Below are 12,095 nucleotides of genomic sequence, written 5' to 3'. Positions count from 1 at the left end.
CTCTCCCTCTGTGTTATGTGTGTGTGTATAGTCAACACTTTCTTTGCCTTTCCTGATGGCCTTCATTAAGTTGCACATGCTTATGCTCATAAAAACTGTGTGTGTGTGAAGTGTGAAGGATGACAAAAGACTTTAAGGATCGTCTGTGCAGCTTACGATTAAAGTGGGTTGACTTGTTGCACGCAGCCTTTCCTCTTCTAATGTCAGAAAACAATGTTTAAACAAGCTGACAGCCACTTTAGTGAAAGCACTCTGAGGCCTTGAGGGTTGGCTGATGCTGGTGGACAAAAAGTATTATTGACAAAAATCAATAAGTGTGATGCTGGATATCATTATTGTGCAGTTTCTGAAAACGAAAAGGTCAGTAAGTCGGCTCCATCTGGCTTCCAGCACTGAGGGTTAAAAGTTGAAAGCGAGGCAGCGCAGGGCGTACAGGGAAAAGTTCGGCAGCGCTAACATCCTTGGTCAAATTGAAAGGGCGGTGAGTCACAGAATGGTTGGCGAGTGGGTTTGTTTTCACGGTGGATTGACTTTAGGCTTAATGAAAGTGTTCCACTTTTGGGCAGCAGCCAACATTTAAGGAGAGCTGGTGATGATTGAAGGGAGGCGGTCGCCCTCGAGGCCCTGCGCGTCTCCAACTATCCGCACGCTTTCTCTCGTCGCTTGTTCTCCTCCACAGTTACGGTGTTGGTTTAACCTTTAGTTACCGAGGACTCGTCTTTAGTCATTAGTCAGTTTTCCGGGCCGAGAGTTCACAAAGGCGCACAGCTAAAATAACAAGCTGGTTGCGGTTGTGCAATTATTGTTACAAAAGGTTTGCGCTGCTCTGCAACCGTCAGGCTTTCTACGGTAAATAACATATAGGCTGCATTTGGTTATATGGCCTTGATCTTTGTAACTTGCCTTGAGTCCCGTACGTTAAACACAACCAGTAGATAAATATGTTCTTATCTAACAAAAATTCAAAAACTACCTACTTGAATGAAGTAAAACTTGAAGCACTGCTTCCCAAACACCACTACGATGTGCTGCACATGTGTAAATCCCAACTCACCACGATCTTCTGCCTCGTACCCGTAGACTTGGATTAACTCCGACAATAATTAACAGACACAAAGAAGTGGAAGTTTATGATGCGTCAGTACGAGAAGATCTGAGAGCGTCATCCAGAGTCCCGAGGGAACAGATTATTCTAATTGACCTTTTCTGGCCATGAAGTCAGGACTGTGTTTTACCATCCATCCATCGTCAAACCGCTTATCCTGCACACAGGGTACATCCTGGACTGGTCGGCAGCCATTCGCAGGGCTACACAGAGACATACAACCATTCACACACCTACGGGCAATTTAAAGTCCCCAATTAACCTGATCCCCAGAGCATGTCTTTGGACTGTGGGAGGAAGCCGGAGAACCCGGAGAGAACCCACGCAGACACGGGGAGAACATGCAGACTCCACACAGAAAGCCCACTGGGCGGAATCAAACCCAGGACCTTCTTGCTGTGAGGCAACAGTGCTAACCACCACGCCACCGTGCCGCCCTACTGTGCTTTACCTCCATTTTTAATTTTTATTTAGCTGTACTTCTCAATACTTAACATAAAGACGTTTTGCGTGTAGCGTTTGCTTGTGTCCAGACAAGTCAGAGGTGAAGGTTTTTTAAATAATGTCACTGAGCTCATTGACGGCGTGATGCTGTCACAACACATGACATCCCGTCTTTTCCTTGGCCTTCACACCACACTTCCATCGTGAAGTATTACAAATGGCAGTTGTAATATGTTCTCACTCTCCTGCCTCTACAAACATTTGTTGCCACGGACGTGAAATAAAGGCCGGCTGTTTATTTCATACTTTGCATGTGAGTGAATGTGTCACCATGCTCTGTTTATACGGCTGTGGACGGGCCGCTCTGTCTGTGCGTGAAGTAAAGGCATCAACATGGAGCTCACGGCCCGGTGCGTGTGCGTGTCCGTGTGTGTATATGCCAAAATAACAATCAGCGTTTCTGGATTAAATGTGGAGAAAAGCATCACACTCTCTGTCTCTATAAATCTGTCTGTTGTATTCACTGCAACGATGGGAGAGACATTGATGGAGCGTGTTTCATTTTCAGGTATTTATGAAAGCATGACCCCTTGCAGTGGACGTAGGTGTTAATGTACCTGTCTTGACTCCTAGCATGTTTTTTATTTTAATATTCGTTTTCTATTACAATAAGTACATGTGATCATTTCTAATGCATAACGGTTTAGCAACACATTAGCAGTTAATCCAATTGGATCAAACTACTCTTCATGGCTGGATAGCTTTATTTAAAATGATCAAGGTTGTTTTTTTAAAGTAGATCATTAGAATAGAAGTTAGATTAAAAAACAAAAAACATACAATATTTCCATTTCTGTTAAATGTAAAAAAATCATTCAAGAACATTTGTATATTCATTCAATCACAAGTTACATACAGTGTATATTTAAACAGTTGTTTGAGAGGAAGGTTTGACACCAGCTTTAGTTATGTCGCCCTGCATGTAGAGGCACCAGTGTTCAGTGACATACGCTTGCATTAAACTCACATTAAACATTAAAGTAGGTCATAGGTAACAATATGGTTTCACTTTGACTAATGTGCTGTAAATGAAACATCCAAGTCGAGAGGGATCCAGAGATATTCCCCCCGGCAGTGATATCATTTCTTCTTGTCTCCGCTGCCAGCCCCCTGACCTCGTACATCACAGCGCAGTGCGCGCTGTAAGTGGATACTCGCTCTAAATGGAGCAGCACACATTCATTACAGGACTCGTGGTTTGCTGTAGGAGACATACAGCGTCTCTCTCAATACCTGTCGCAGAAATCCTGTCGTGCGTCTGAGCAGTCAGTGTGCTTCATATTTACAATTCACAACTAATGGTCAAACTATTTTAGTAAAGTTTATGAAACCTAATTTGTGATCAATCTGGGCTACGTCTTTGCAAACAGACAAAATGTAAGTGCAGGCAGGTGGAATAACGTATGAAGCCACTATGGACGACTCAGAATATGTAAATGTCATTTGATAAAAAAGAAGGCAAAAATGGATACACGTGTTTTTTATTTGATTTTGAAGTTTTGATTTTAATTTCTGTTCAACCTGTGCTTCATCACACACACTTTAGATCTCTATCTTCTAGAGGTTAAACTTCAAATGCTATTTTTGCTGAATCAGTCCACTTTACTCTGTCTGGAGCCCAATTGGCGTCCGTCTTTAATAACTCATGAAGCCGAGGAGATTATGGTCCCAAGAGCCACGTAGTTTTGCCGTGTGGATTACTTTTTGTCCAAGGATTAACAAAAATTGTGGTCGGGAATGCCAAAGCCGATATAAGTTATAAATGGTGAAAATAATTTTTAAATGCAACTGTTTACAGATGTTACATTATTATTGTTATCATTAGGTGTAGATTACATCGTCTTTAGTCAACGAAGTAACGACCACAAGTACACTGTGGTCCATAAGACACTTTTTGTTGCTATGAAACCCGGCCTTAGGAATCCATTTAGACATCTGCAAATCCAAACTGATTATAGTTACTTCCTGCGTGAAAGAGCAACACAGAGACATTGCAGAACCAGCAAGTCTACCAGTACTGCGTATTTGATACGGAAAAGATAATTTCCCGGGCAGCGTTTAATCAGTGGGAATCCCAGCACAGCAATGTGAATCCCTATCATTACAGCGACAGAGCAAATACATGATTCAATTAAACAGCAATGGAGGTACAACACCGCTGACATTTCCCACAGTGCAGTGAGGTCATGGTTATGGAACAAGTCCGCTGGGACCTCCGCTGATAATACAGCTTTATCTCTTAAAAACATGATGAAAAGACAACTTCAAGTCTGCACTGGTTTCTCTGTTTGGCAAACTCCAGCCAGAAAACTAATTGAGCGTATTAATAGAGGCGTCGCAATAAACCCAAATGAACAATGACTGCTGCACATCAGTTTAAATGTTTAAATGAAGGGCCAACAGCTGGGTTGTATTGAGCTGTGGGGATATTTCCGTCCCGTGTGGTTAAACATATCCCAGCTAAAGTCATCCAATGTCCAGGCTGAACTGAATTTTTGTGTCGCTGACTCTTCATAATGTTCTGCGTGCGTTTCTAGTGCAGGTTTGGTGAGGATCACAAAATGAGATGTGAAATTCCGTCTCTAATTATGTCATGACAGGCATAATCTTCATAATTTACACATAATCCATCACTCTTCTGAAGTAAAAAACCAAAAACCAAAAACGATTAACACTGAAACTGGAGAATATTTTGGCTCTGTATGTTTATTACTTTTTCAGGTATTAATTTTGTCTTAAATTATAAAGAAAATAATTCTCAGATTTAATAGTTTTTTGTAAATACGCATCGGAAATATGGACATTTTGTACAGATGATTTGAGACCTTTGTTGTAAGTACAACTATCAGCAGCGTGGTGCATTCTGTACATTGATGTGATCACCAATCACACTGCAGTAGGTCATGACAAGAAATGAATGCATTGCATTATTTTGTACAAACTGTAAACAAAACATTTGTCAGTGAATCTTAACTGCCCCCCCTTGCATTAGATAACTAGCTATTGAGATAACTAACAAATTAGAAATAAAAACATAAGGAGAACTGCTGTCGAATCACTAGTACTCTTTTTTGTATTTTCAGCATCCCATTCATATAAATGACACCTTGTGAGTCCAGTATAAGACAGCACAGTTCAACATCAGCACAAACTACAGCCTTCAAAAGGACCATAAAGAACATTATGAGCTGTATCAATACACGGTTCATTGCAGGACTACATGAGTTCTATCAAGCTGCACCTAATAAACTATCAAGTATAAAAGGAAAGCAAGAAAGTGTAGTTGAGTGTAGGCAGCTGAAGCTCTGGTTCAGTCTGTCTGACCTGTGACCTTCTGTTTGTAAATGTCATTTTTATCATTAACTCTGAGGTTTACAGCTCAGCGGTTGAAAATGTGAAAAGATCAGAAGGTCAATTTTATGTCTATCCAACTAAGTAAAAATTTTTTTTGCAGGAAACCAAACAGTTAATAGCAAAGCATCTCTATGGCCTATTGTATGTGTGGCAGTGAAGGCATGCACGTATGATAAATCTGCAGACTGCAGATAGTCTATAAAAAGATTACAGTAACTTCATTACTCGTATTTTCTCTCGTCTCTAAGAAACAACCTTCAGGTCTGTTCATAGTTTCAGCAATTAGGTCACAGCTCCTGCTGCCAAAATGTCTCAACTCAATATTTATATCATGGCTGCCTTTTTGTGCCCGATTCTATGTATGGTCAGGAGGAGAGGACGTATTGCAGCCATGCGGCACAAGAACAACTCATAAATCCTGCTGCCCTCGGCTTGAGTGGCAGCTCAGTCCAACTGTCTCGTGACTTTCTCTCCAAGTCTCGCTCTCCTTCCTTCGCTCTCACTGAAAAGTGGTGGAATTCTCTTGTTGCATTTTGGATGCGATTCAAAGATCAGACACTTTTAGAGTCATGGCTGTGGCATGTTGCACTGGCAACGAACAGCCACAACAGCCACAGCACACAAGTGTGCCTACATCCATGTAGTAATGTGAGTTTCTGATGTCTGAGGCTCCGACAATTAGACAAGGAAAAGAGATCATTGTAATCGCCCCTCAAGGTTATTTGACTAGCGAAGAATGTAGTAATCTAGTAAGCACGGATTTAACTCATTTTTAAGTGACATCATTAGTTAAATGACAGCACTTTGGCAAAGACAAACTTTTCTCTGGACAAACAACCGAACAAGTAATCTCTATTAATTTATGTCACCTGATACTCTGGGGAAAGGGCTTAGACTTTTGAAACATTACCTTTTAAGTTACTGTTATTATAACTATAATTAGGTCTTTATGTGAAGTTAAGCATCAGCCAATCAATCAAATCTACTGACACTGCAGTCTGAATTGTGCATAATAATGTCAAACTTGGCCATTTTGAAAAAGAGCAATGAAAGTCAGAGTCAGCGGGAGGATAAAGTGCACAGTAACAGGACAGTTTCTACATGCCACCAAACAGAATATCCACAATATGGTGGGAGCATCTCAGTGTGCGGCACGGTCCAACAGGAAGTGAGATACGGCTTTTGCAAATAATTTTGAGGCATTTTCGAAAAATACTAGCAGTCACCATTTAAAAGTATTTACCACTTGTATACCGTCAATTATGCAGCAGTAGCTATACCTTTTAACTCAAAACCGAATAGAAAATCACTATAAAAAGTCAAATATTACCCAAAGTTGTGATTCAGGACAGCATCCTCTTCTCTATGTCATTACTTAATCATTTAAAAGAAAGCGTGTACGGGAGCCAACACATTCCCTCAGAATCTTCTTTTAAATTAGTGACGCATATATTATTTTTGTGTTTACACTTTTCAGCCGCCTGCTGTCTGCCAAGATGATCAGATGGCTGACAGCCGGCCTAAGCTGTCGTCGGCCTTCTCCACATCTCCTCCTCATTCACAAGTGATTAATCACGGCGAATAGAATTTATGAAAATACTTCTACTTTGTCTTCTCAATTACAAAAGGGTAAGCACAGTTTAAATAAAACATATACTGTAGAACATTATCTGTGCTATCATGCAATTACATTCATTATCCCATGGGGTGTTCCATCCATCCATCCATTGTCAAACCGCTTATCCTGCACACAGGGTCGCGGGGGGGCTGGAGTCCATCCCAGCCAACTTCGGGCGATAGACAGGGTACATCCTGGATTGGTCGCCAGCCAATCGCAGGGCTACACAGAAAGGCCACTGGGCGAAATCGAACCCAGGACCTTCTTGCTGTGAGGCAACAGTGCTAACCACCACGCCGCCCTGTGGGGCGTTACACATGTTTATTAGTTCTCTCACTGTGTCGCTGCAGTATTAAGATTAGTCAAGCTCGTTGTCTTTGTTCTCAGACTTGCATTAGTCTGCATTCTTTTACAGTAAAAGTCATGTTTAATAGGTATTGCAAGCAAAACTGGACCAACATAATTGGAAAGCCTGTTGGTAACCTTTCACCTTCCAGGTTAATGGACGTCTCTGACCTCTTCTTGTCATTGGTCTTCATGACCTGTCCAGATGTGGAAAAAAACAGATGAACATTACAATCATGAATAATTTTTACACTAAACTTACCAGGATGATTTATAACTGTCTATCCAATGACAGAGCTTAAGGCCTGTACAATTTTGCTTTTGAGGGAAAATTATGTTCTCACTGCTCACGAGCAGCGCAGCAGTTCACTTGGAAAAGTACCAAGAGCTATGATTTCAGGTGGTGTGGATACAGATTGACTGGCAAGTTAATCACCAGGCCAACTGAAGAGAGTGGAGGGAGAAAGTAATGTCATTTCAAACATGGTGCTTAGACACAAGCACACACCGCGTGCGTTCACAACAGAAACACACACTTGCTGACTGATCACCTCTGGCTGTAGTTTCCCTGCAGTTTGAAAAGTTGTTCTTTCTTTCTTTTTGCCTCTAAACTGCCCGTAGGTGTGAATGGTTGTCGCTTTCCAGGTGTCAGCCCTGAAATCGACGAGTGACCTCTACAGGCTTTATCAATGCAAATCAGCTGCAGCACTTACTACTAATCCATGTAAAGGATAAGATTAAAGTAATAAAGTGTCAATATTACAAAATGTTTAAGGATTAGAGAGTTTGTTTGAGTCCTAATTAAAATAATTAACATTTAACCATCATATCCTTGTGTTTGATGCATAATACATACATTAGACAAAAGGTTATCTCTCACTTAAAGGTAATTATTAAATAACTACTGTATATGTCTATTTTACCAATCCTAGAAGGTTTAAGATATTTTTAACTCCAATGTCATTGAATTTTAGACCTCAAGATTATAGATTATTAGGCTAAGGAGCCCATCTCACTTTGCAACTAGAAAACTGCACCCAGTAGAGTGCCACACTGATTAGATTTGGTGCGTCTGCGATGACCAATGCTGTAATGTTTGATTCAATGAATACAAATGACATTGTCCTTCGTTAGATCCCAAGACAGACACTCGCTCTGATTTTAATCAACGTGGCTAAACGCTTCAAGTTCTCTTTTTTTAAACATGTCAGCAAAGTGTAAGACTCCCACCCGCTGCTAATGGCTGTCTTTATAAAGCCATCTAAGCAGAGGCTTACCGTCGTCAGTTAAAATGGTCTTCCACAGGTGGGATCACTACTGACTGAAGCATATAACTGATTTATTTTACCGTTTTCTCCCAAATACAGTCATTGCGAGGACAGTTTTTTCATTATCAATCCCTTCCATTGCGTTTTTTGTCTTGGGTTATAGGGTTATAATGTGCCTCCCCCGGTGCACATGGTAATCCACAGCCACATGGGAATGTAATGCATCAGAGTGAGATCCCCACAGTGCTGAGCAAACGGCAGACTTCCCTTTTCCCTGAAAGGTAGAGAATTATGGCAGTTGTGGGCGGGTGCTTTATGCTATCTATAGAGCGCTCACCAGTACGCTACTGTTAAATACACCTCACAGTCCCAGACTGCTGCATCACACATACGGCTAACGCCTGCTAATGGTGAATCCCTCACTCTGCAGTGAGATTAAAAATCAGTTCTGGCAGCTTCAGAAAACCAAAACAAAGAATCAAGAACAAGCGTATTTTTTATAGCAAATCAATGTACATTCAAATCTACATACGTGCATAAACTCTACATACGTGAAACATGCATCTGTGCATGTTATTATCCACGCAACAGGTCACACTGACTTATTCATTTTGTACCATGAACTTAATGACAGTTTGCACTTAAACCAACAAAAGTGGTAAAATAAACATTTTAGAAGAGGTCACAAGTGGGAACAGTGGCTTTTGTAGTGAGAATCATTTCATCTTGGAGTGGAAGGATCCATAGATGCACAAACAATTCAAACAGCCCCACTGGTAACGCAACATTACGGCCGCATGCTGCTAAAGAGACAAACAATCCCTAGTTGAGCCCATTAAATGTCCAACAAGAGATAACTAAAATCCAGTGAAAGGTTTATTTCCATGGTGGCTTGTATAAAGTGGGGGGTTTGTAGAGGTGGGCATGAGGCCTGTGGATGTGTCGGGAGATTTGCAGATTTAATCTTACTAGTCTTTGGCACAGACCAGAGCTTTAGCCTGATGGTCACCAGCACTCCGGCCATTTTATGAGGTCAAACGAGTGCATGAATAACTGAACTACCTCACTGAGGAATAACTGGTTCCTCAGTGAGGTAGTGTGTGTGTGCCAGAATTTCTAAATGAATGAACGTAAAAGCAGGATGATTCATTTACCCTCTGGATTACACCACTATAGTCAAACTCAATATAAAAATACATCTATAATGAACCCGAATCTAAAAGTACTCCCCTAGATCTTATACAGCCGTAAAACCCCAAAAAGGGGTGCACCTCTATTTAAAAAGACAAGTCATTGGGCCATTGGGCGAAATGGGTATTACTGCTACGAGGACAAACCAATTTAGAAGCCAAATGGCGGACATATTTGTAAAAACACCACCGTTCACAATCCTTGGGGATATACTCTACCAATCTACCTGCAACCCACCTGTCCACACTTCTCCAACTCCTGAATCCCCCCCCTCCATATATCACACCAGGCTTTTTTTAAAGGGGAGGTGTGGCACACCTGCAGACAATTTTGAGAGACGCACCTGCGGACAATTATAAGACACACCATTAGACACTTGTTAAAATAAGGCACAAAACAAAACCTCATCTGCAATAACACCACAACAACTCCACAGCAGATAATTAAAACATGCAAACAATTCAAATGAATAAGATCAACAGAATTAAAAGCATGCAGATACATATATCAAAAAATTGCTGTTAATAAAACAAGGTTGCGTCTATCGGTTACAAATGTCCGTCTCTCCTTCCTCCTCACTATCGCTCGCTTAAATTACCAGCCTGTCAGGAGGGGTGAGTGGTCCTGCACAGCTCACATGCCCATACATAGGCAGCAGACGTTAGGTAAACGCTAGGTAGACGTTAGGTAAACTCGACACACGCTATACTCAGTTGGCTACTTTAATACTAATATGCTTCTTTGAGCTGGCAAAGAGAGGCCGCGTGGCACTGCGAGGCGTCTGCGTGTGGGAGGTGGACGGCAGGTTGATGGGAGAGACTGTGTGTGGGTGCTTGTTGGGATGACTGAACGTGTATGAATCACACTATTTACACACATTACCACAGCGATGGCCATATTCAGAATAACACTTACATTTTGAACTGCTGGCAACAGAACCTGCCTTTCTGAGTTCTTTTTTTTCTCATTTCTGTGTACAGCTGGCCAAATGCAGACAACATGATGTCATGTCTACACGTTTGCACTGTAACTGAAGTACAAAAGAATTTGGTATGAATTATGATAACAATAATATTCCATCTAGGCCTTTACTAAGGGAAACCAGAGGAGGCACAACATATAAGAAGCAGGAATAAACGATTTTACCTCCATTAGTTACGCCACAGGTGTTTCTCTATCCTACATGTTTATTTAAATGCATGAAGTTTAGAACATTGAAAGACCTCTATTAATCCGATAACAGATGCTCCTGAGGAGGTTCTGTATTTGAAGTTGAAAAGTATTTCTGAAAATCCATTTTCAGCATCATGGTCCAATGTATAAAAGAGTATTGTGGCTTTTCTTTTTCAGTTGATTTTCCTTTATTGTAAAGACATAGCTTTCAGGAAATTGATGGCTTTCAAAATGGCACATTTTCTCGTCTTCTCATGTTCATAAGCGCATCCCAGCATGCATTTGGAAGGCCATTGGATGATACACGCCCCTATAAACTCAAATTCACAACTTTACTGTTTCCATTTCAACAGATTTGTGTGCCTCTAGATTTCTGACACATTAATTCCTGGACAACATGCAAATGTTTGTTAATGTTGATGTTTCTCTTCATGTCTGCACGTGCAGGTGGGAGGGTAATTATGTCAACACAAATAACATAACTGTAGTGCAGTGTAGAACGTAACCCTGCAACGTGATGGTTCCTGTGACTACTTCCACTCAATCTCTCCGATCACACAGAAGGATTTATTTGAGATGCCCTTCCCTTGCAGGTTTAGTGTCTAGACTTCAGACCACAATACTAAAATAATGTCCATTTTTCCACTTCATTCTTTAATCTTTACCCGAGTATTGTTTCACTGCATAACTATGTGGTTCCATCAACACAGAACAAACCAGTAAAACTACACTTTAAGACCAATTATGGGCGCTCAGGTGGGAACGCCTCTCTGCTTCTCTCTGCCTAACAAACACACAAATGTACATGCATACCTATGCAGAGCACACACTCCTGCAGCAATACAAATATACAATACACTCCTTTTGCTAATTGAGCCTTTTTGGACGGCACTCCGAGCCAAAGGGTTCCACATGATCACATCTCAGAAACATTCGCAGCCTGGTGTAATACACATCAGCCTCTGCCGCTGGCTCGCTCTGTCACTCATTAGAAGCTATTTATCACTTCATGCTAGAATCTCATGGCTGAGGCGGTGGCCATTGGGCAAGCAGACGGCGTGTAAAGTGGGCCTGATAGTGAGATCACATATGGTACAGGAGCAAAGATTAGTGCTACAGTTGAGCAGGGTTTGTATAAACAATGATACTCAGCTGAAGCTATATTCATCTTTCATTCAGTAGTTATCTGCCAAAGGGTGAAAATATTAAGAATTTCTCCATACGTCAGTCTGTCAATGTTAAGGTGACACTAGCCCACTTACTTTATCGGTTTCCAGGCCACTCACCTCCAGGGGAAGAATATGTGTCGGAAATTGACATCAACCCATAAGAGCTGGGACAGAACCAGCCAGCCCAAACATGGAGAAAAATCCCAGCAAAACCACAAGTCCAAGTACAAAAGAAGTAAACACTGATTGTTCGCAGGAATGCTGACTTGTGTGACCCTACGGCAGCTTGGACTCTGATGGAAGAACGAACGGAGAGCTCAAATAATCCTGGTCACTAACCAGGCAGGTGACATCTTTCAGGGTGATGC

The 12,095-nt window shown here is 41.4% G+C and overlaps 1 long non-coding RNA gene across 1 annotated transcript; it reads right to left on the bottom strand.

Moving 5' to 3' along the window:
- Positions 1–6,992: 6,992 nt before the first annotated feature.
- On the bottom strand, positions 6,993–11,972 carry LOC144410198 (uncharacterized). Its single transcript, XR_013468082.1, has 3 exons — positions 11,845–11,972; positions 9,623–9,728; positions 6,993–7,123 (listed from the first exon to the last, which is right to left on the bottom strand). It is a non-coding gene; the product is annotated as an uncharacterized LOC144410198 (long non-coding RNA).
- Positions 11,973–12,095: the final 123 nt, after the last annotated feature.

The sequence above is a fragment of the Gasterosteus aculeatus genome, chromosome 7 (genome assembly GCF_964276395.1).
Source record: "Gasterosteus aculeatus chromosome 7, fGasAcu3.hap1.1, whole genome shotgun sequence".
Lineage (NCBI taxonomy): Eukaryota > Metazoa > Chordata > Actinopteri > Perciformes > Gasterosteidae > Gasterosteus > Gasterosteus aculeatus.
This window is presented reverse-complemented; position numbering and strand designations above follow the sequence as displayed.